Here is a 21,652-nt window from a genome sequence, read left to right on the forward strand (position 1 = left end):
ATTAAAACAGTGTAATATTGGCATAAGGATAAACAAACAGAACAGAGAAAGTGAAAGTGTTAGCTGCTCAGTCGTGTCGCCATGAACTGTATGTAGCTCACCAGGCTCCTATGTCCATGGGATTCTCTGGGCAAAAATACTGGAGTGGGTTGCCATTCCCTTCTCCAGGGGATCTTCCTGACCCAGGGATTGAACCCAGGTCTCCTGCATTGCAGGCAGATTCTTTACCATCTGGACCACCAAGGAAGCCCTAAAACTATGGAATGCTTCACAAATTGCTTCTCATTCTTGCACAGGGGCCATGCTAATCTTTTCTGTATCACTCCAATTTTACTACATATACTTCAGCATAGAGAGTCTAGATATAAACTCACACATCTATGGTCAAAAATGTTAAGATTGTTCAGGCAGCAAAAGATGATGCTCTAGCATATATGATGATGGAACATGCAAAGCAGACACAAAATAAGAACTACTTTGAAGTTAGTAAGATATTAACATACATGTCATGTGTGAGCTTTTCAGATCTTTATGTAAGTGTCATCGCAGCAGGAGGGAGGGATTTGAAGGAGGAAAAGCTCATAAAAGACATGGAGTAACAGAAGAGTTAGATAGAATAAGCTGCATTTCAAAAAAAGAACAACTTACTCTGTGTCAGACCAAAGACGTTAAAGCCGTGTTTTGATTATTTCACAAAATGCCTGCCATTGTTATACTGTAAAAGTTGAAAACTTTAAGAAGAAATCAGATAAGCAATGTTGCAAATACTATGCCATATTCACAATTTACAGAACACAAGCTATGTGTGTGTACGTGTGTGTGTGTGATTGAGAGAGAAACTCTCTGATATTCCCTTCTAGCTAATGAGGAGATATAAGATCTTTGGCATCTCTTAGGAATATATACCAGCTTCCCTGGTAGCTCAGCTGGTAAAGAATCCGCCTGCAATACAGAAGACCTCGGCTGGATTCCTGGGTTGGGAAGATCTGCTGGAGAAGGAATAGGCCACCCACTCCAGTATTCTTTGGCTTCCCTTGTGGCTCAGCTGGTAAAGAATCCGTCTGCAATGTGGGAGACCTGGGTTCAATCCCTGGGTTGGGAAGAACTCCTGGAGAAGGAAATAGCTACCCACTCCAGTATTCTGGCCTGGAGAATTCTGGGGTCACAAAGAATCGGACATGACTGAGCAACTTTCACTTTCAGGAATGTATACATACTTTGGCACTGGCAGCTAGAGGCTGATGTGAAAAAAGACAGGTCTGAAAGATGGAGATTTCTCTTGAGAGCTAACATTTTCAAAACAAATTGGGCAGCTGACAAACATTCACTTTCCAGACCTCAGGATGTAGTTAATATCAGTGATCTCAGGATGGTCTAAGAAAACAATTACTAAAACTGACAGAATCCAACTGTCAGATCCAAACATTTGTTGTGCCTCTCTTCAAAAGAATTATTGGGTGATTTTTCTTTTAAATCAATGTTTGCAAATTTTGTCAACTTTTCTGAATTTGACTGCTGAATAGACTCAAGCACTTTTTCAATAAATAATATATTTTTCCTAAAGTAGATTTAAATGTAAATGAACAAAAATAGTCCAATCCAAGATTTAAAAAAAAAAAAAGCATGATTTGAATCAAATCCATATATTCTTTAGTGCCCGGCATGTATAATATACATATATTTCAGATTGCTTATTTTTATTCATAGACTTTATTTTGCTGAATTCTGGCAACAATGAGTCTGCTGTTTATCAATAAATATTTTTCATTAAATTAGAGCAAGAATGATGAATTTCTAAATATAACCTTTCTTACATGCATGTTCCCTAATCTTCAAATAAAAAGAGTTTGTCATTTTTGCACTCACATTACATATTTGGGTTTAAGACTAAAAGAGAGAGGGTATTGAGAAAAAGCATTTAAGAATATTTATAAGAATCCTAGTAAATTTGGTATCCTTGGAAAAGTAAAATTTTACACCAAATGGCATAACCTGAATTCTTATTGGAACAACAATGAAAATTTGAAGTGTTATTATATTTGTTCAAGGACATCACACTTAAAAATTGGAGAAGCTATATTTAAGTGTAATTGATAAGAGCAGACATCTGAGGTCAGAATATCTGGGTGAACTTAATACATCTGCCTTTTTTAGACTGTGTTTACTTCAGCAAGTTATTCAGCATCTCTGGGTCTTTGTTCCTCATACATAAAGTGGAGATATGTATATGTAGATCTTCATATCTGTTGTCAAGAATAAATTAATTCTTGAGAAACACTTAGAATGCAACCTTACAGACATTAAAGTACTGTATGTTAGAGATTACATTTAGTCTAGTGACAAAATTTTTCATTTCACATTTAATTTCCTAGGAGCATTTTATAACAACTAGCATCTATAATAAAAACAAAGAAACCCTCAACAATTGTTTTCCCTTTCCCAACATGTTTTCCATGTGTATGCATTTCCCCTTTGATTAATGCACATTCTACAGCTGTATTTCACTGAAATTTCTCCCTGATGGTATTGTCGCCTTAAATTTCATTTCAGATGCTCCCTCCTTCATTCTAAAGCCTAACTAAATCCCCTGATATAATAATCATCTCTCCATCTTAGTCCCATAATAATTATCACCTCTGTTGTAGTAAAGATTGCATTCAGCTTGACTTTTTTCACCCTCATTCAGATCTTAAATAACTCATTTTTGAGCTTTGAGTTGACTCATTCTCCATCACATGTATAACTTGAGCTTTTTGTTGTTGTTGCTTCATTATAAAACTAATAGTTTTAGAATATTCAGCATATCTTAATAATACCTCTTATGTTTATATATAATACCTGACATAATGTATAGTTGGAGCTTCACCCAGTGGCTCGGTGGTAAAGAATCTGCCTGTAGAATAGGAAATGCAGGAGCCACTGGTTCAATTCCTGGGTTGGGAAGATTCCCTGGAGGAGGGCATGGTAACTGACTCCAGTATTCTTGCCTGGAGAATTCCATGGACAGAGGAACCTGGCAAGCTATAATCCAAAGGATCACAAAGAATTAGACACAACTGAAGCAACAGAACGCACAATTCATTGAGGCACAACACACAATGCATAGTTAGGATTCAAATTTATTTCTTTTCCAATACTTTTATTTGTGGGCATCTAAATAAACATTTACCCTTTCTCTGTTTTCTAATTTTAAGTTTAGGAAAAGGTAATATTTTTCCTCTGTCTTTTCAAGCAGTTTTATAATATTTTAAAGTGTATTTTTCTCATATAGTGCTCAACCATAATATTACAAACATTGCATATTATATTAATATGACTAAATTGCTGTAACTTAGTTTATTAACAAGAATATATCTCAGGAAATATACTAATAAGTTTTCTATTTGAATAATTTAAAAATCTGCTCAAAATGGATAGTAGTGAATAACAAAACTGTCATTCAAATTAGAGTTCTTTCTAATGATATGTTTATGATATATTCTAATTCTTTAGGCATTTAAACATAAGATAAATCTAAAAATGCTTATAACTTAAATAAAAAACAGCAGTAAAAGCAACAGCAAGGACAAGCATTCCTAAAGCTCCTACAATTTATCACACAATTAAAGAACTTTATGAATGCATTTATTTGAAAAATAAAAGTTTGACACTATTTCTGTTACTAATACATTTGCTTATCTCTCCTTGTACTCTTGTTATTTTCAATAATTTTGTTAACAAATAAGATATTTTGAAGTTGAAAATAATACTTTATGCCTTTTTTCTTTATTTTATTTTCAAGAAGTTACTCTCTGCTTTTTCCAAATAAATGTATCACAGTGGAATTTCATATATTCTGATATTCTATGGAGGAGACTTTCATACAAAAATATTTCTAATAATTTTACCTTAAAAATTCTTATAGGTTTTATTTTTTAAAATTTTAAATAAAGGTATTTATTTCTAGTTACCAGTGGCTCAGACGATAAAGAATCTGCCTGCTATTCAGGGGACCTGAGTTCGATCCCTGGGTCAGGAAGTTTGCCCAGAGAAGGAAATGACAACCCACTCCAGTATTCTTGCCTGGGAAATCCCATGGACAGAGGAGCCTGGTGGGATAGACAGTCCATGGGATAGACAGAAGAGCCTAGCAATCTACAGGAGAAATAAGTATACTTGAAATGAACGAGAAAAAGAAATTCTTAAAATCAGTAACTATCAACAAATGTTATTTATTTACTATACCTTTTCCAACATTTCTAATACATATAATCATATGTCTCATTTTATGAAAAAAAGTTGGTGATGTTATAAACATGTTAAAAGCAGCAGTGAGTTCAACGTAAGTCTTTTTATTTATAGAAAAAAAATTAATGAAATGTTTTCTATCTCATAAACTACCCTTTTAAAGAGGTTCTCTAGTTCCATCTTACCCCTACTCCCATCTGTGTGTGTGGGTATATTTGAAAAGTTCTAAATTTTTATTTGGAGAAAACTTCATAGTGTGATATGTCTCTCTAATATGCCCAGTTTGGGGCCTAATTTTTCAGGCTTTTGTATACTTCAGAATTAAGATCACTGGAGTTATACTTTAATACTTCATGGGCTTGTTTTTGAATAACTGTGAGACTGGGCCCATTTTCACATTAGCAATGACTTAGAAATTATTTCACTGGCTAACAGGCAGATTAAAAAACCATAATCAATAAAATTAATATTTTAGATATAATCATGATAAATTCATTAATAAGAGATTAGGTCTGAGGGAAAATATTTTAATGCACATTCTGTTAATAAACAAAATACAACACACATTCACTTTTAAGTGAACAACCAATAGCTCAAATTACTGTCTGTATTGAAGTTTGGGAAAAAGAATATCCTTTTAAATAAATAGTTGCCAAGAGTCAGACATGACTGAGCAACTGAACTGAACTGAAATGTTAGTCCTGGTTTATTTCCTGAAGCAATCTAATTTTTTATTCATCAAGTTAAGTTTTTAAGCCTATGAATTTCGGCATAGTTTTCAATGCTTCTAATAATAGTGTACCATGAACTGAGTAGTTCAACACTAATCATTTTCACATAGTGGTTTTCATTGTTTAAAGCAATGAAAACCGCTTAACCACAAGGATATACTTTATTGAGAAATAGGATACCATCTAGAAATGCATTACCATAGTCCCAGAATACATATTATCTAATATTCATTGGGCCCCAGAGAGACAGAGCTGAGTTAGTAATAAAACAATCTGTTTTAATAATTTTAATTTACCTAAGGGTCATTTAGTCCAAACTAAGTATCAATTATCATTAATTCATTCAACAAAATTTATTGAGCTCTGATTTAGGGGCAGGCCCTTCTCTAGGCTGTGGAATTTCTATACATTTCCAAAAAACATCAATCCTACACTTATGGAGCTCAGTCCTATAAATCTTAATGATACCGAGGTGTCTTTTGTAAAGAACTTTTGTTGTTGCTGTTCCTAAAACAGACTCAATTCAAAGAACTAAAGATAAATTTATTCTTACATAAAATTTCAGGTTGATTTAAGTTAAGAAAAAATAGAGAAAGAATATCTTTTAAATCTCAAAAAACAACAACAACAAAAATCCGTTTCTTGTTAAAGCCTTTACCTCTTATAAAATAAGGATGCTTAAGCTTTTTCTCTCACTTTCATAGGAATGAATTTTTATTCTTCTATGAGAGAATTTCCTGGCATTTTCCTCACTGAAAAGAAATGATTCTTATATTTTTTTAACCTGATTTTCACAGCACCAGGACCCAGTGTAATCAAAGTCATTCACCAGATGACTGTACGTTGTAACAAGGTCTTCTACTGCTGCTGTCTGTCAAGAGTGGATCTTTTTTTTTTTTTTTTTTTTTTTTTTGATGTAGAAAAGCCAGGAAGAAATAGAATGAAATGTCTGCCCTTTAACATTTCAGAACTGGGAAACTGATTCACTCTGCCCTATTCCAGTTAAATATAATAGATATATTTTTGTACTTGTTCAAGCCACAGAACTTCTGATGGATGTTCTTTTAAAATACTCCCATAAATAGAGAATGTTTACTTCCTCTCTTATTTATTTTCCTTGGAATGGCAGCTGCTGCAACTTGATGATATTGAGACCATTTCTCTGAGGATCAGGTGCTCATTCAGTAAGATTAATGAACAGTATGGAAGCTTAGTTTGATATTTGAAGAAGTATCTATTTATTCATTTATGTATGTATGTATTTTTGATCACTATTTATGGAATTTTACTCCATTAACATGAATTCTAGTTCCTCAGGCCTAATTCAGGGTAGACTTTAAAATATGACCAGTACTCTATTTTTTTCTAATTCTCCCAATATTCAGCTCTAGTAACACAGGACTTTTGTTCATCTTGATAACTAATTCTAAGAAAGAAAAGATTTTTTAAAAATTTACTGTTATTAGTCTCTCAATAATTGCCCTCTTATTAGTTTGTTATAATTTCATCACAATGATATTTTGACATCCTTGAGGCTCCAGTAGAAACAGTAGATTTTTAGCAACATTTATTTGTACAGAGATTTCAAAGTTTATTCATTTGCATTATCTGTCTTATCATAGGACCTGAGTGAAGAATGATGGTGAAGCTTTCTTATAAATACACATTCTCAGTTGAAGGAAACATTTTTCTAATCCTCTCCTATGTTCATTAAGATATTTTGAAAGTAAATATTAAATATGTTCAATGCTAGTTAAAATTGAAGTATTATTTCACTGAGAATCTATCAATACTGCTGCATCATAGTAGGCTGAAAAATGTCTGCCCCAAAAAACACATATTCTTATCCCTGGAGATTGTGAATGTGACCTTATATTGCAAAAAGACAAGAGTATTTGCAGAAGTGAATAAATTGAGGTCTTGTGATAAAAAATTATGATAGATTACTGTGAGTATGTGTATGAAATTGCTTGTCATGTCTGACTCTTTGCAATCCCATGGATTATAGCCCACCAGGCTCCTCTGTCCATGGGATTCTCCAGACAAGAATTCTGGAGTGGACTGCCATGCCCTCCTCTAATGGATTTTCCTGACCTAAGACTCCAACCTGTGCCTCTTATGTCTCTTCATTGGCAGGTGGTTCTTTACCACTAGTGCCACCAGCATGCCCTAAATGCCATCACATGTATCCTTGCAAGAAGGACTCAGATTTTCCACAGATGGGGGAAAGGCAACATGAAGATGAAGCCAAGAGATACTTAAAGATGCTGGCCTTGAAGATTGGAGCAATGGACCACATTTGACAGGATGCCTACAGTACAGGAAACTAGAAGAGTCAAGGAAAACATTCTCCTTTAGAGTCTCTGGAGGAACCATGGTCCTGCCGCCACCATGATTCCCATTAAGTAATACTGACTTTCATCTGGCTTCCAGCACTGTGAGAGAATAAATGGAATATAGCTTGCTTGTTTTTTGCAGGGGCTTCCCTTGTGGCTTAGCTTGTAAAGAATCTGCCTGCAATGCAGGAGGCCTAGGTTTGATCCCTGGATTGGGAAGATCCCCTGGAGAAGGGAAAGGCTACCCACTCCAGTATTCTGGCCTGGAGAATTCATGAACTATACAGTCCATAGGATTGCAAAGAGTTGGATACGACTGAGCTACTAGCACTTTCACTTTACTTGCTTCTTTTAAGCAACGTTTCTGCCGAATTATTGTAAAAACTTTTTATGACTTGGGGAAATTACTCTTATGTTATCTTCTTGATTGAAGGCTTAGCTAATTTTTTTTCTTAGTTTTTAGTTACTTCTTTAAACATCAACGTCTTCCTGGGAACTTTTTTTTTTCATATTATGTATTCATTGGCTCATAATCCATATGGTTGCCATTTATCCAAATTTAGTAAGAATATTTTAGTGCCTTTATTCTATGTGTGCAGACATTATAGTTGCTTGAGTAGGCTGAATGATATTCATGTCTTAGACACAAGTTGTTCAAATCTTTATGACCCTATAGACTATAACCTGCCAGGTTCTTCTGTTTATGGGATTCTGCAGGCAAGAATACTGGAGTGGGTTGTCATTCCTTTTTCTCTTATATCTGTTCCAAAGGTGGCATAGGATGAGATTGTTCAACAGCATCGCTGACTCAATGGACATGAATTTGAGCAAACTCTGGGAGGTAGTGAAGGACAGGGAAGCCTGGCGTGCTGCAGTCCGTGGGGTTTCAAAGCGTCGGACACAACTTAGTGACCAAAGAGCAACGTTCCTCAGTAGGATCCACATTATTGAGGCTGCATTTGCATCTGTTTTAAATTTCTAAGCTCCCTTTAAAAAGTTTAGTATTCATGTTTTGCAGAAATGCTACCTTCTCAAATCTACTAAATAAAGATACTTATTATTTGTGTTTTTTTTTCTATTAATTTATTTCATTAATAGATCTTTTACTTGCTCCAGCTAGAGCTCCTTTTCTATGTTCCCCCAGATGTTTGGTCATTATGGATTTTTCCGTGTAAATTTATAACAATAGTTAACACTGATCAATATTAGTAGTTGAAGTGGCTTATTTTTATTCACTCAGCGCAACACTAAATGTTTCTTTCTTTTCCAAACAGCAGATGCACTTTTACTTTACGTGATTTCTAGCTGTGGTTGCAATTATGAGTTTGAGTCTGGTCTCACTTTTCTGTTGAGCAGGAAGAAATAGCCATTTATATGTTAATCATCAGAAGTTTTCCTAAGTGCCTCTTAGTTTCTCCTTCCAGCTTCAACACTCTGGGAACCTGCCATACTTGATCTCTTGGGAGGGTATTCTGGGGACAAATTCTCTAGATACAGAAAATGTTAAGAGGTAACTGGCACAAGTAATATATTTCATACTTGGCTATAAGACCATCTTCTCTAGTTTCCCAACTATTTCTTGACCTAATGCATTTTAGGATATTTGGAATCACAATTATTTTGAAGTTTCTTCAGATTAAGTTATCCTCTAAGGTCAATCTGATCTTGTTGGCTCTGTATCCTTTAGAAATAACTCAATAATTTAGTTTTACAAGGGACTCCTCCTGATTTTTCAGGACCTCCAAGTCTTTCACTGTTTATTTTATTTTGTGATTATTCTTTAATTTCAATGTGATTTTTGAATGAAGAGATAACTCATGCCCTTAGCCATTTCAAGGACTTCCCTTGTAACTCAGCTGGTAAAGAATCTGCCTGCAATGCAGGAGACCTGGGTTCAATCCCTTGCTTGGGAAGATTCCTTGGAGAAGGGAAGGGCTACCCACTCCAGTATTCTGGCTTGGAGAATTCCCCCCATGGACTGTTGCCTACCAGGCTCCTCCCTCCATGGAATTCTCCAGGCAAGAATACTGGAGTGGGTTGCCATTTCCTTCTCCAGGGGATATTCCCAACTCAGGGATCGAACCTGGGTTTCCCACATTGCGGGCAGACGCTTTAACCTCTGAGTCACCAGGGAAGCCCAGACTACAGTCCATGGGGTCGCAAAGAGCTGAATAGGACTGAGGACTGAGTGACTTTCACTTTCAGCCATTTCAAACCCCTAAGTCTCACATTCCTTTTAGGTATAGTATTATCACAGTGAAGGAACAGCAAAAACAGTAACAATCAGGGTTTACCTAATATACATTGCAGTTCTCTGAGTTATGTATGGAAATATGTAAATAGCAGTTGAAATCTAATCCCTGCTAGAAGCAAATGCACATTCTTAAAGGTGATTATTTTAACTTCATTATAATTAATTTTATTAAAATCACATACCAATTTTCTGGAATTCAGTTTATCATTAATTAAAATGAAAGCTTTGATTAATGTATCCACATTAAAAGTGGTTTTTTTAAATTAAGTAAGAAAAATACACTAATAAAGTAAATGTGAATTTTATTAGTAAATAAGGAAAGTTAATTGGCTTGAAATGAATTAGAAATAGACATATCCTAGATTTAAATTGGGTGTAGAATAGAAATCCCACAGAGAATGTAACTTTAATTCACAAGCTAATGCAGTGAATTTTACAAATTATAACTTGAGTGTGGGTGAAAAATCACTTGGGTTTCTTTTTAAAATATGCATTCCAGGTCCTCAATTCCAAATACTCTAATGGGATTCACAAGAAACTAAACTCCTGACAGGAATCTTGGGGTATTTCTAATGAGAGACACTTTTCAAAGACACTATGTACTCATTTACCACTCAGAAAAAATGCTTAACAGAAATAGCTAATCAGATTTGACAATGTAGCAGCAATGCTAACTTTAAGAGTTAACTATAATAACAACTGGGGAAGGAAATGGCAACCCACTCCAGTACCCTTGCCTTGAAAATCCCATGGAGAGAGGAGCCTGGTAGGTTACGGTCCATGGGGTCGCAAAGAGTTGGACACGACTGAGCGACTTCACTTTATAATAACAATTGCAGAAACAAACAGATTATAAGTTGTTTGTCAGTCTGCTATGAACTTTCTATTAATGATTTCTATTAATCCTTATTAAAAATCTGAGCTCATACAAATTAAGTTCATACTTTTAATAAGAATTTAGTCTAAAGAAAACAAGTTATTTATAATCTCCTGTAAATAGCAGGTATCAGCACTCTCTAACAGCAGAAACTTCTCCCATAATCCTCCCTGCTAAACAATTCTATTTAAACTCATAGTTGATTCTAATAGTGAAAGTTGAAAACTATATATATTTATAGAATTATAAGGATGGTACAAAAGTAATTGCAATTTTGGACTGTTAATTTTAAATCACTATATTAACACTATGTTAATATGTCACATGACTAATAGAAGGACAACTTTCTGATATGTATTCTTCCCATGCAAGATCAAGGTATTTACTTCCATTAGTTGTCTTATATTAAAGACTATCCATAATGCTTCACTATTTTACCTGTTGAATAAAACTTGTTGGATGAGTTATTTCTAAATATTTAAATTTTTGTTCTATTGCAACAGAGAATTGTTTCCTTCTATGATGTTTCTTATTTATTAATTTTATTAAAAAAATTAATTTTGATATGCAATTGGATGGCCAATTTAACACATTACTTATTTATTTTTTTATTAATTAATATAATTTCCAGGCCATATATCTGTAAATAGTGAAAATTTTGCACCATGCCTCTCATATAATCATATGTTAGTTGAAAAATACATACTGATCAAGAACTGTGTCAAGCACTATGTTGAGTGCTACAGTTAAAAAGCAAAAAAGGGAAACCTTGCCTTAGTAAGCTTACAATCCAACTGGCAAACTCAGACATTTGTCAAATAATCATACAAAAATATAATTCTAAACTGTGAAAGGTTCCATTAAGAAAATGGAGAACATTTTTAAAGTATGGCATGAGGCATGCGATAAGCAATTCAGATTTTAGAGCATAAGTGCAATTAACTTGAAGTATTAATATGAAAGACAATTATTTTACTTGGGTGGCACTATTTGAAAGCTCTAGACATGAGGGGAAACAGGGCACACTTGAGAGCCTAGGGCATGATGCCTGGGACACAGACCATAAAGGGGGATGAGATAGGAGAGTATATGATATATAAGAAATACACTGCTATATAAGAAATAGCCCTCCCCCAATTTGTTGTTGTTGCTGTTCAGTCACTCAGTAGTGTCTGTCTCTTTGCAACCCCATCCACTGCAGCACGCCAGGCTTCCCTGTCCATCACCATCTCCCAAAGCTTGCTCAAACTCATGTCCACCGAGTCAGTGATGCTATCCAACCATCTCATCGTCTGTCTTCTCCTCCTCCTGCCTTCAATCTTTCCCAGCATCAGATTCTTTTCTAATGAGTCGTCTCCTCGCATCAGGTGGCCAAGGTATTGAAGCTTCAGCTTCAGTTTCAGTATCAGTCCTTCCAATGAATACTCAGGATTGATTTCCTTGAGGATTGACTGGTTGGATCTCCTTGCAGTCCAAGGGACTCTCAAGAGTCTTCAACACCACAGTTCAAAAGCATCAATTCTTCAGTGCTCAGCCTTCTATATGGCCCAACTCTCACATCCATACATGACTACTGGAAAAACTATAGTTTAGATTATACAGACCTTTGTTGGCAAAGTAATGTCTCTGTTTTGTAACCCCCCAATTTAATGGCCTTTAACAACAAATATGTATCTTCTACTAGTTTCTGGGGATGAGGAATCAGAGTGACTTAGTTAAGTGCCTCTGTCTAGAGATCAGTCCTGAAATTATAGTCAAGCTGTAGGCCACCTGTTGCTATGGTCACAACTACAGACTCAAGGTGGGGGAGGGTGGAATAAATCCAGTTACAAATGCATTCATGTGCTTGTTAGCAGGGCTCAGTCCCTCAAGACACATGAGACTTCTCGAGGACAGCTTCACTCCATGGCACAACATAGTGATCAAATTCAAAATAATATGATAGAAACCCAAGATGGAAGCCAATCTTTTTACAGCCTAATCTCAGAAATGACAACTGATGGCTTCCACTGTTGCATGTTACAAAAGACTCCATAAATCCGGTCTCTGCCACCCACATCCCTTCCTCCCCAACACACACACTTATATGCAATGCTCCATCCTTCACATATTCTTCCCCTCACTTTTTCTTGTTTCTGTTCCCAGGGTGACCATTAACTCTACTTGAACCATGAAAATCTTCACAGGTGCACAACTTAACAGTGTTTTGTGAACTGCCCAGGCTGGGCTCCTGCTACTTCCTGTCTGAGGACTTCTCTGAGCTGTGCAGGGCCTCTTTGGCAGGTTCATTTGCACAACCTGGAAGTATGTGGGAGTTAATGCCCCAAGGGGCACACTTTGAACAGTAGGATTCAGCAATTTGTGGATAAATTAATTTGTATTATCCCTTCTAATATAAGAATCCTGAATGCAGATATTATGGATTCTCGAGAGTAATCACAGTATTCTGCAATTTATCTTACTTAGTGGTAGGCAATTCAATAATCTCTACTTGTATTATCTCTCCCTTCTTTCCTGCCACTTCGTCTTTTACTTCTGCTCCCTGGAATTGAACATAACTCCTCTGCCTCAGGCTCAGATTTCTGAAAAGATTAAACTACTAGTTTGTGTTTAGAATGCTAATCTTCAGGGTGGAATTTTGGAACTGAATTTTATCCTCAACTGAAAGGAATAAGAACACCATGTAGCTCCACAATCACTAAAACTTTTACCTGTAATCTGAGTGAGACACAGGTGGAATATGCAGGGTTGAGATTCATAATGGCTAAGGCACTTGAGCAGTATGACAACAAAAATAATTATAAGGACTGTGAAGTGAGTTGGCTTTTTATAAACTGCTGACTATAAGAATGTACTGTATACAGTTGTTATTTTAACTCAAATTTTAGTATAAATATATGTGACCTTCAAAAATTAGTTTACATTCCTATATCCCTTACCTAGATTTTTCAGATTTCATTGAAAAAAATAAAAGAAACAAATTAAAACTGTTAATCACTCAGTCATGCCTGACTGCACCATCAGCTATAGCTGATGGACTGTAGCTCGCCAGGCTCCTCTGTCCATGGAAGTCTCCAGGCAAGAAAGCTGGAGAGGATAGCCTATCCCTTCTCTAAGGGATCTTCCTGACCCAGCGATTGAATCCGAGTATCCCACATTGCAGGCAGATTCTTCAGCATCTGGCTTCAAAAATTAGAAGTTTGCATTTTTATATTCTTTGCCTAGATTTTCCAGATTTCACTGTTTACTATATGAAATCCTTTATTGTTCACTATCTGTCTAAATATATACACTGACAGTGCATATTTTGAATTACAAATTTTTCTTGAACTTCATGTTTTGTATTGGGGTATATCTGATTAACACTGCTATGACAGTTTCAGGTGAATGGAGAAAGGACTGTCATACATACACATGTTTCCATCGCCCCGCCCCGCCCCAAACTCCCCTTCCCATCCAAGCTGCTACATGATATTGAGCAGAGTTCCATGTGATATACAATAAGTCCTTGTTGGTTAACCATTTTAAATTCAGCAATGTGTACATAACCATTCCAATCTCTCTATTGAATTACATATTTATCAATTATTTAAAACTAAGTTTTTGAAATTTCACAAAAATATTTTAGTTTGTATTTCATTAAAAAAAATTTTATCCAATTGCAATGTAATTATCACACCCAGAAAATTTAAGCCTGATATACAAAATGTTCTTTAATATATATGTCATGTGTTCAATGAAACAATTTCCACCAAATATATCATTGAATATTTTTCTAGTTGATTTTATTGGTTAGTTCTAATCCAAGATCTAATAAAAGATCACAGATTGAATTAACTGGTTATCTAGAACAGCCAATATTCCTCTTGTTTGTATAACATGGAGGTTTTCAAAGTTGTGATCATGAGAATTTTCTTCAGTTTCCTCCAAATTCCAGGAATGAATTTAACTAAGAACACCAAATCTACCACTCAGAAATCCAACTTTCTGATAATGCTGAGGTCACAGGCTGCCCCTGAAGCCAATTTACCAAAAAATGGATTCCTCTTAGAGCTGATGCTGTCAGTAAAATGTCCCTTTATTTTCCATTCTTGACATTGGCAATTTTTCATTCTCATAAAAAATTCTTTCTTTTTTCTTGGTCACTGTAAACAGAAGTTTGTCAATTTTATTGAACTTTTCAAAGAATATATTATTACTTGCATTGATATTATTATTTTTCTATATTCAATTTAATTAATTTCTTCTCCAATCTTTAGAACTTCTTTCTATTTCCTTTGGTTTAATTTGCTTTACTCTTCTTTACAACTTTCTTAAGATGAAAAATTAGATTATTGATCTGAGACATTTCTTCTTTCCTAATATTAATATTTAATACTATAAAATACCCAGAAAACACTGCTTTAGTTGTATCCCACATATTTTGATGTGTTAACTATATCTGATACAGACTATTTTCTAATTTCTTTTAGACATCCCCTTTAACCCTGGGTTATTTGGAAATAGGATGTTTAATATCTAAATATTTGAGAATTTTTAATATACATTTCTCTTTGACTTAAATTCTATTATGCTATTAAAATACAGCTGTGGTTTCTACTCTAAATTGTTTGAGATATTTTTAATGGCTTAATGTCTGTTCTGTTGAATATTCATATGTCTTTGAGAATAAGGTGTATTCTATTGTTGTTGGGTGATTGTTCTATAAATGTCAATTAGGACTGTGGTTGATAGCATTCAAGTCTTCTATACTCTCCTTGACTTTCTGACTATTTGTTCTGTCAGTTACTAGGGAAGGGTTGTTGACGTCTCCAAATATAATTTTTCAATTGCCTACTTGTTTTACTAACATTCTTTTTTGCCTCATTTATTTTGATACTTTGCTGTTACAAATATATATATTTACAATAATTATGCCATATTAGAGAATTGACACTTAATGATGATACATTGTCCCATTTTTATTCCAAATAACACCAGACTTTTTCTAGTATTAATATAGCTAGTCCAGGTTTGGGGTGATAACTTCAAGGCATTTTTTCCTCCATATTTTCACTTTTAGCTAATCTTTAACAGTATATATTAGCTGCATTTCTAACAGACAATGTAGAAATGGATCTCAACATTTGATCCAATCTGACAATTTTAGTCTTAAAAATATTATACTTAAGCTTTTCATATGCAGTGTCATTATGGATATTGTTGAATCAAAACTTTACTAGTTGCTTTGTATGCATAATAGGAAAGACTAGAGATCTCTTCAAGAAAATTAGAGATACCAAGGGAACATTTCATGCAAAGATGGGTTCGACAAAGGACAGAAATGGTATGGACTTAACAGAAGCAGAAGATATTAAGAAGAGGTGGCAAGAATACACAGAAGAACTATGCAAAAAAAGATCTTCATGACTCAGATAATCACGATGGTGTGATCACTCACCTAGAGCCAGATATCTTGGAATGTGAAGTCAAGTGGGCCTAGGGAAATATCACTATGAACAAAGCTAGTAGAGGTGATGGAATTCCAGTTGAGCTATTTCAAATCCTGAAAGATGATGCAGTGAAAGTGCTACAATCAATATGTCAGCAAATTTGGAAGATTCTGCAGTGGCCACAGGTCTGGAAAAGGTCAGTTTTCATTCCAATCCCAAAGAAAGGCAATGCCAAAGAATGCTCAAACTACCACACAATTGCACTCATCTCACACGCTAGTAAAATAATGCTCAAAATTCTCCAAGCCAGACTTCAGCAATACATGAATCATGAAATTCCAGGTGTTCAAGCTGGTTTTAGAAAAGGCAGAGAAACCAGAGATTAAATTGCCAGCCTTTGCTAGATCATCAAAAAAGCAAGAGAGTTCCAGAAATACATCTATTTCTGCTTTATTGATTATGCCAAAGCCTTTGACTGTGTGGATCACAAGAAACTGTGGAAAATTCTGAAAGAGATGGGAACACCTGACCACCTGACTTGCCTCTTGAGAAACCTGTATGCAGGTCAGGAAGCAACAGTTAGAACTGGACATGGAACAACAAACTGGTTCCAAATAGGAAAAGGAGTACATCAAAGCTGTATATTGTCACCCTACTTATTTAACTTATATGCAGAGTACATTCATGGGCTGGATGAAGCACAAGCTGGAATCAAGAGAAATATCAATAACCTCAGATATGCAGATGACACCACCCTTATGGTAGAAAGTGAAGAAGAACTAAAGAGCCTCTTGATGAAAGTGTTAAGAGGGGAGTGAAAAAGTTGGCTTAAAGCTCAACAATCAGAAACCTAAGATCATGGCATCTGGTCTCATCACTTCATGGCAAATAGATGGGGAAACAGTGGCTCACTTTATTTTTGGGGGCTCCCAAATCACTGCAGATAGTGATTGCAGCCATGAAATTAGAAGACGCTTACTCCTTGGAAGGAAAGTTATGACAGACCTAGTGAAAGTGAAAGTGAAGGTTGCTCAGTAGTGTCCGACTCTTTGGGACCCCATGGACCATACAGTCCATGGAATCCTCCAGGCCAAAATACTGGAGTGGGTAGCCTTTCCCTTCTCCAGGGGAATCTTCCCAACCCAGGGACAGCATATTAAAAAACAGAGACACTACCTTGTCAACAAGGGTATGTCTAGTCATGGCTATGCTTTTTTCAGTAGTCATGTACAGATGTGAGAGTTGGACTATAAAGAAAGTTGAGCACAGAAGAACTGATGCTTTTGAACTGTGGTGTTGGAGAAGACTCTTGAGAGTCCCTTGGACTGCAAGATCCAGCCAGTCCATCCTAAAGGAAATCAGTCCTGGGTGTTCATTGGAAGGACTGATGTTGAAGCTGAAACTCCAATATTTTGGCCACCTGATGCGATGTGCTGACTTATTTGAAAAGACCCTGATGCTGGGAAAGATTGAAGGCGGCAGGTGAAGGGGACGACAGAGGATGAGATGGTTAGACGGCATAGACGACTCAATGGACATGAGTTTGGGTAAACTCCAGAAGCTGATGCTGGACAAGGAGGCCTGGCATGCTGTGGTTCATGGGGTCGCAAAGAGTCGGACACGACTGAGCGACTGAACTGAACTGAATTTAATCTTTATATAGTCTGCTCTTCCTTCTTTTGCATTAAACAAATATTGTTGGAGGGAGGAGCCAAGATGGTGGAGGAGTAGGACGGGGAGACCACTTTCTCTCCTACAAATTCATCAAAAGAATAACTGAACAAAGAGCAAACTTCGCAAAACAACTTCTGATCGCTAGCTGAGGTCATCAGGCGCCCAGAAAAGCAGCTCATTGTCTTCGAAAGGAGGTAGGACAAAATATAAAAGATAAAAAGTGAGACAAAAGAGCTAAGGACAGAGGTCCGTCCCGGGAAGGGAGTCTTAGGCGACATTGCTTGGGGTAGGGTCCGGGCCTGAGTGCCCTGAGGACAATCGGAGGGAGCTTCTGTGAGTTGCCAACTTGAACTGTGGGAGACCAAAAGAGAGAGAGTAAATTAACCGGCCTGAACACACTGCCAGCCGTTCGCAGAACAAAGAGACCGAGAAAATCCAGAGGAGAGCTCGAAGGCTGTGGACCGGCCCAGCCCCGCCAGAGGCAGGAGGCAGGGGGGAGGGGAAGGTCACGGCGAGACACAGGGCGCAGGCACCCGACCGGCGCGGGCGGGGACTGGGGCTGGGGATGCGGAGGGCAGAAGGCACACGCACCCGACTGACGCCAGCGGAAACTGAGACTGGGTCCGTGGAAGGGAGTGGGCGCGCCACACCTGGGGAGAGTGCGCCCACCAAGCCCCTGGCTGCCTGGACCGCTCTGACGGGGAAGGCACAGACAGCAGGCTCAGCTTTTCACTCTGCGCTTTTGTGGAACACCCGAGGGCTGGAACCTCGCGCAGCGCGGGGCGCGCTCCATATAGAACAGCCGGGAGCCTGAGCAGCGCAGACGGAGAAAGCAGCGTCAGCCCCTCCCCGCGGCGCAAGCCCCTCCCCGCAGAGCGACGGAACTAGCTACCTGAATAAGAGTCCACCTCCGCCCGCCTGTGTCAGGGCGGAAATGAGGCTCTGAAGAAACCTGCAAACAGAAGCCAAATAAACAAAGGGAACTGCTTCAGAAGGGACTGGTGCAACAGATTAAAATCCCTCTAGAAAACACCGACTACACCGGAAGGGGCCTGTAGATATCGAGAAGTGTAAGCTGGAACGAGGAGCTATCTGAAACTGAGCCGAACCCACACTGACCGCAACAGCTCCAGAGAAACTCCTAGATATAATTTTACTTTTTTTTCTTTTTTTTTTTTCTTTTTTATTTTTTCTCTTTTATTTTCCTTTAAAATCCCCTATTACTCCCCCATTACTCCTTAACTTTCATCTCCATAGATTTTTACGATTGTTTTAATTAGGGGAAAAAAAAAAAAATTTTTTTTTCTTTCTTTTTTTTTTTCTTTTTCTTTCTTTCCTTTTTCTCTTCTATTTTCTATTTTTCTTTTTCTCTTATTTCTTTTAAAGTCCTCTAGTACTCCTCTACTACTCCTTAATTTTCATTTTCAATACATTATAACCTTACCAAAAAAAAAAAGAAGAGAAGCCCTATTTTTAAACCGAAGATTATTCTCTCCCAATCTTGACTCTCTGTTTTCTACCTCAGAACACCTCTATTTCCTCCTTTCCCCTTCTCTTCCCAATCCAATTCTGTGAATCTTTGTAGGTGACTGGGCTACGGAGAACACTCTGGGAACAGACAGCTGCGTAGATCTGTCTCTCTCCTCTTGAGTCCCCCTTTTTTCTCCTCCTGCTCATCTCTATCTCCCTCCTCCCTCTCCTCTTCTTCATGTAACTCTGTGAACCTCTCTGGGTGTCCCTAACGGGGGAGAATCTTTTCGCCATTAACCTAGAAGTTTTCTTATCAGTGCTGTATAGTTGGAGAAGTCCTGAGACTACAGGAAGAATGAAACCGAAATCCAGAGGCAGGAGACTTAAGCCCAAAACCCGAGAACACCAGAAAACTCCTGACTACATGGAACTTTAAGTAATAAGTGACTGTCCAAAAGCCTCCATACCTACACTGAAACCAACCACCACCCAAGAGCCAATAAGTTTTAGAGCAAGACATACCACGCAAATTCTCCAGCAACGCAGGAACATAGCCCTGAACATCAACATACAGGCTGCCCAAGGTCACACCTAACACATAGACCCATCTCAAAACTCATTACTGGGCACTCCATTGCTCTCCAAAGAGAAGAAATCAAGTTCCACGCACCAGAACACTGACGCAAGCTTCCCTAACCAGGAAACCTTGACAAGCCAATCGTCTAACCCCACCCACTGGGTAAATCCTCCACAATAAAAAGGAACCACAGACCTCCAGAACACAGAAAGCCCACTCCAGACACAGCAATCTAAACAAGATGAAAAGGCAAAGAAATACCCAACAGGTAAAGGAACATGAAAAATGCCCACCAAGTCAGACAAAAGAGGAGGAGATAGGGAATCTACCTGAAAAAGAATTTAGAATAATGATAATAAAAATGATCCAAAATCTTGAAAACAAAATGGAGTTACAGATAAATAGCCTGGAAACAAAGATTGAAAAGATTCAAGAACTGTTTAATAAAGACCTAGAAGAAATAAAAAAGAGTCAATTAAAAATGAATAATGCAATGAATGAGATCAAAAACACTTTGGAGGGAACCAAGAGTAGAATAATGGAGGCAGAAGATAGGATAAGTGAGGTAGAAGATAAAATGGTGGAAATAAATGAAGCAGAGAGGAAAAAAGAAAAAAGGATCAAAAGAAATGAGGACAACCTCAGGGACCTCTGGGACAATGTGAAACGCCCCAACATTCGAATCATAGGAGTCCCAGAAGAAGAAGACAAAAAGAAAGGCCATGAGAAAATACTCGAGGAGATAATAGCTGAAAACTTCCCTAAAATGGGGAAGGAAATAGCCACCCAAGTCCAAGAAACCCAGAGAGTCCCAAACAGGATAAACCCAAGGCGAAACACCCCAAGACACATATTAATCAAATTAACAAAGATCAAACACAAAGAACAAATCTTAAAAGCAGCAAGGGAAAAACAACAAATAACACACAAAGGGATTCCCATAAGGATAACAGCTGATCTATCAATAGAAACCCTCCAGGCCAGAAGGGGATGGCAGGACGTACTGAAAGTAATGAAAGAGAATAACCTACAACCTAGATTACTGTATCCAGCAAGGATCTCATTCAGATATGAAGGAGAATTCAAAAGCTTTACAGATAAGCAAAAGCTGAGAGAATTCAGCACCACCAAACCAGCTCTTCAACAAATGCTAAAGGATCTTCTCTAGACAGGAAATGCAGAAAGGTTGTATAAACGTGGACCCAAAACAACAAAGTAAATGGCAACGAGACCACACCTATCAATAATTACCCTAAATGTAAATGGGTTGAATGCCCCAACCAAAAGACAAAGATTGGCTGAATGGATACAAAAACAAGACCCCTATATATGCTGTCTACAAGAGACCCACCTCAAAACAAGAGACACATACAGACTAAAAGTGAAGGGCTGGAAAAAAATATTTCATGCAAACGGAGACCAAAAGAAAGCAGGAGTCGCAATACTCATATCAGATAAAATAGACTTTCAAATAAAGGATGTGAAAAGAGACAAAGAAGGACACTACATAATGATCAAAGGATCAATCCAAGAAGAAGATATAACAATTATAAATATATATGCACCCAACATAGGAGCACCACAATATGTACGGCAAACACTAACGAGTATGAAAGAGGAAATTAATAGTAACACAATAATAGTGGGAGACTTTAATACCCCACTCACAACTATGGATAGATCAACTAAACAGAAAATTAACAAGGAAACACAAACCTTAAATGACACAATGGACCAGCTAGACCTAATTGATATCTATAGGACATTTCACCCCAAAACAATCAACTTCACCTTTTTCTCAAGTGCACATGGAACCTTTTCCAGAATAGATCACATCCTGGGCCATAAATCTGATCTTGGAAAATTCAAAAAAATTGAAATCATTCCAGTCATCTTTTCTGACCACAGTGCAGTAAGATTAGATCTCAATTACAGGAAAAAAATTGTTAAAAATTCAAACATATGGAGGCTAAATAACACGCTTCTGAATAACCAACAAATCATAGAAGAAATCAAAAAAGAAATCAAAATATGTATAGAAATGAATGAAAATGAAAACACAACAACCCAAAAC

The 21,652-nt window shown here is 36.9% G+C and overlaps 1 pseudogene; it reads right to left on the minus strand.

Annotated features, from left to right (window-relative positions):
* Nucleotides 1-252: 252 nt before the first annotated feature.
* On the minus strand, nt 253-351 carry LOC133046931 (U6 spliceosomal RNA; annotated as a pseudogene).
* Between the last annotated feature and the right edge of the window lie 21,301 nt (nt 352-21,652).

Source organism: Dama dama, chromosome 25 (assembly GCF_033118175.1).
Source record: "Dama dama isolate Ldn47 chromosome 25, ASM3311817v1, whole genome shotgun sequence".
In the NCBI taxonomy this organism is placed as follows: Eukaryota; Metazoa; Chordata; class Mammalia; order Artiodactyla; family Cervidae; genus Dama; species Dama dama.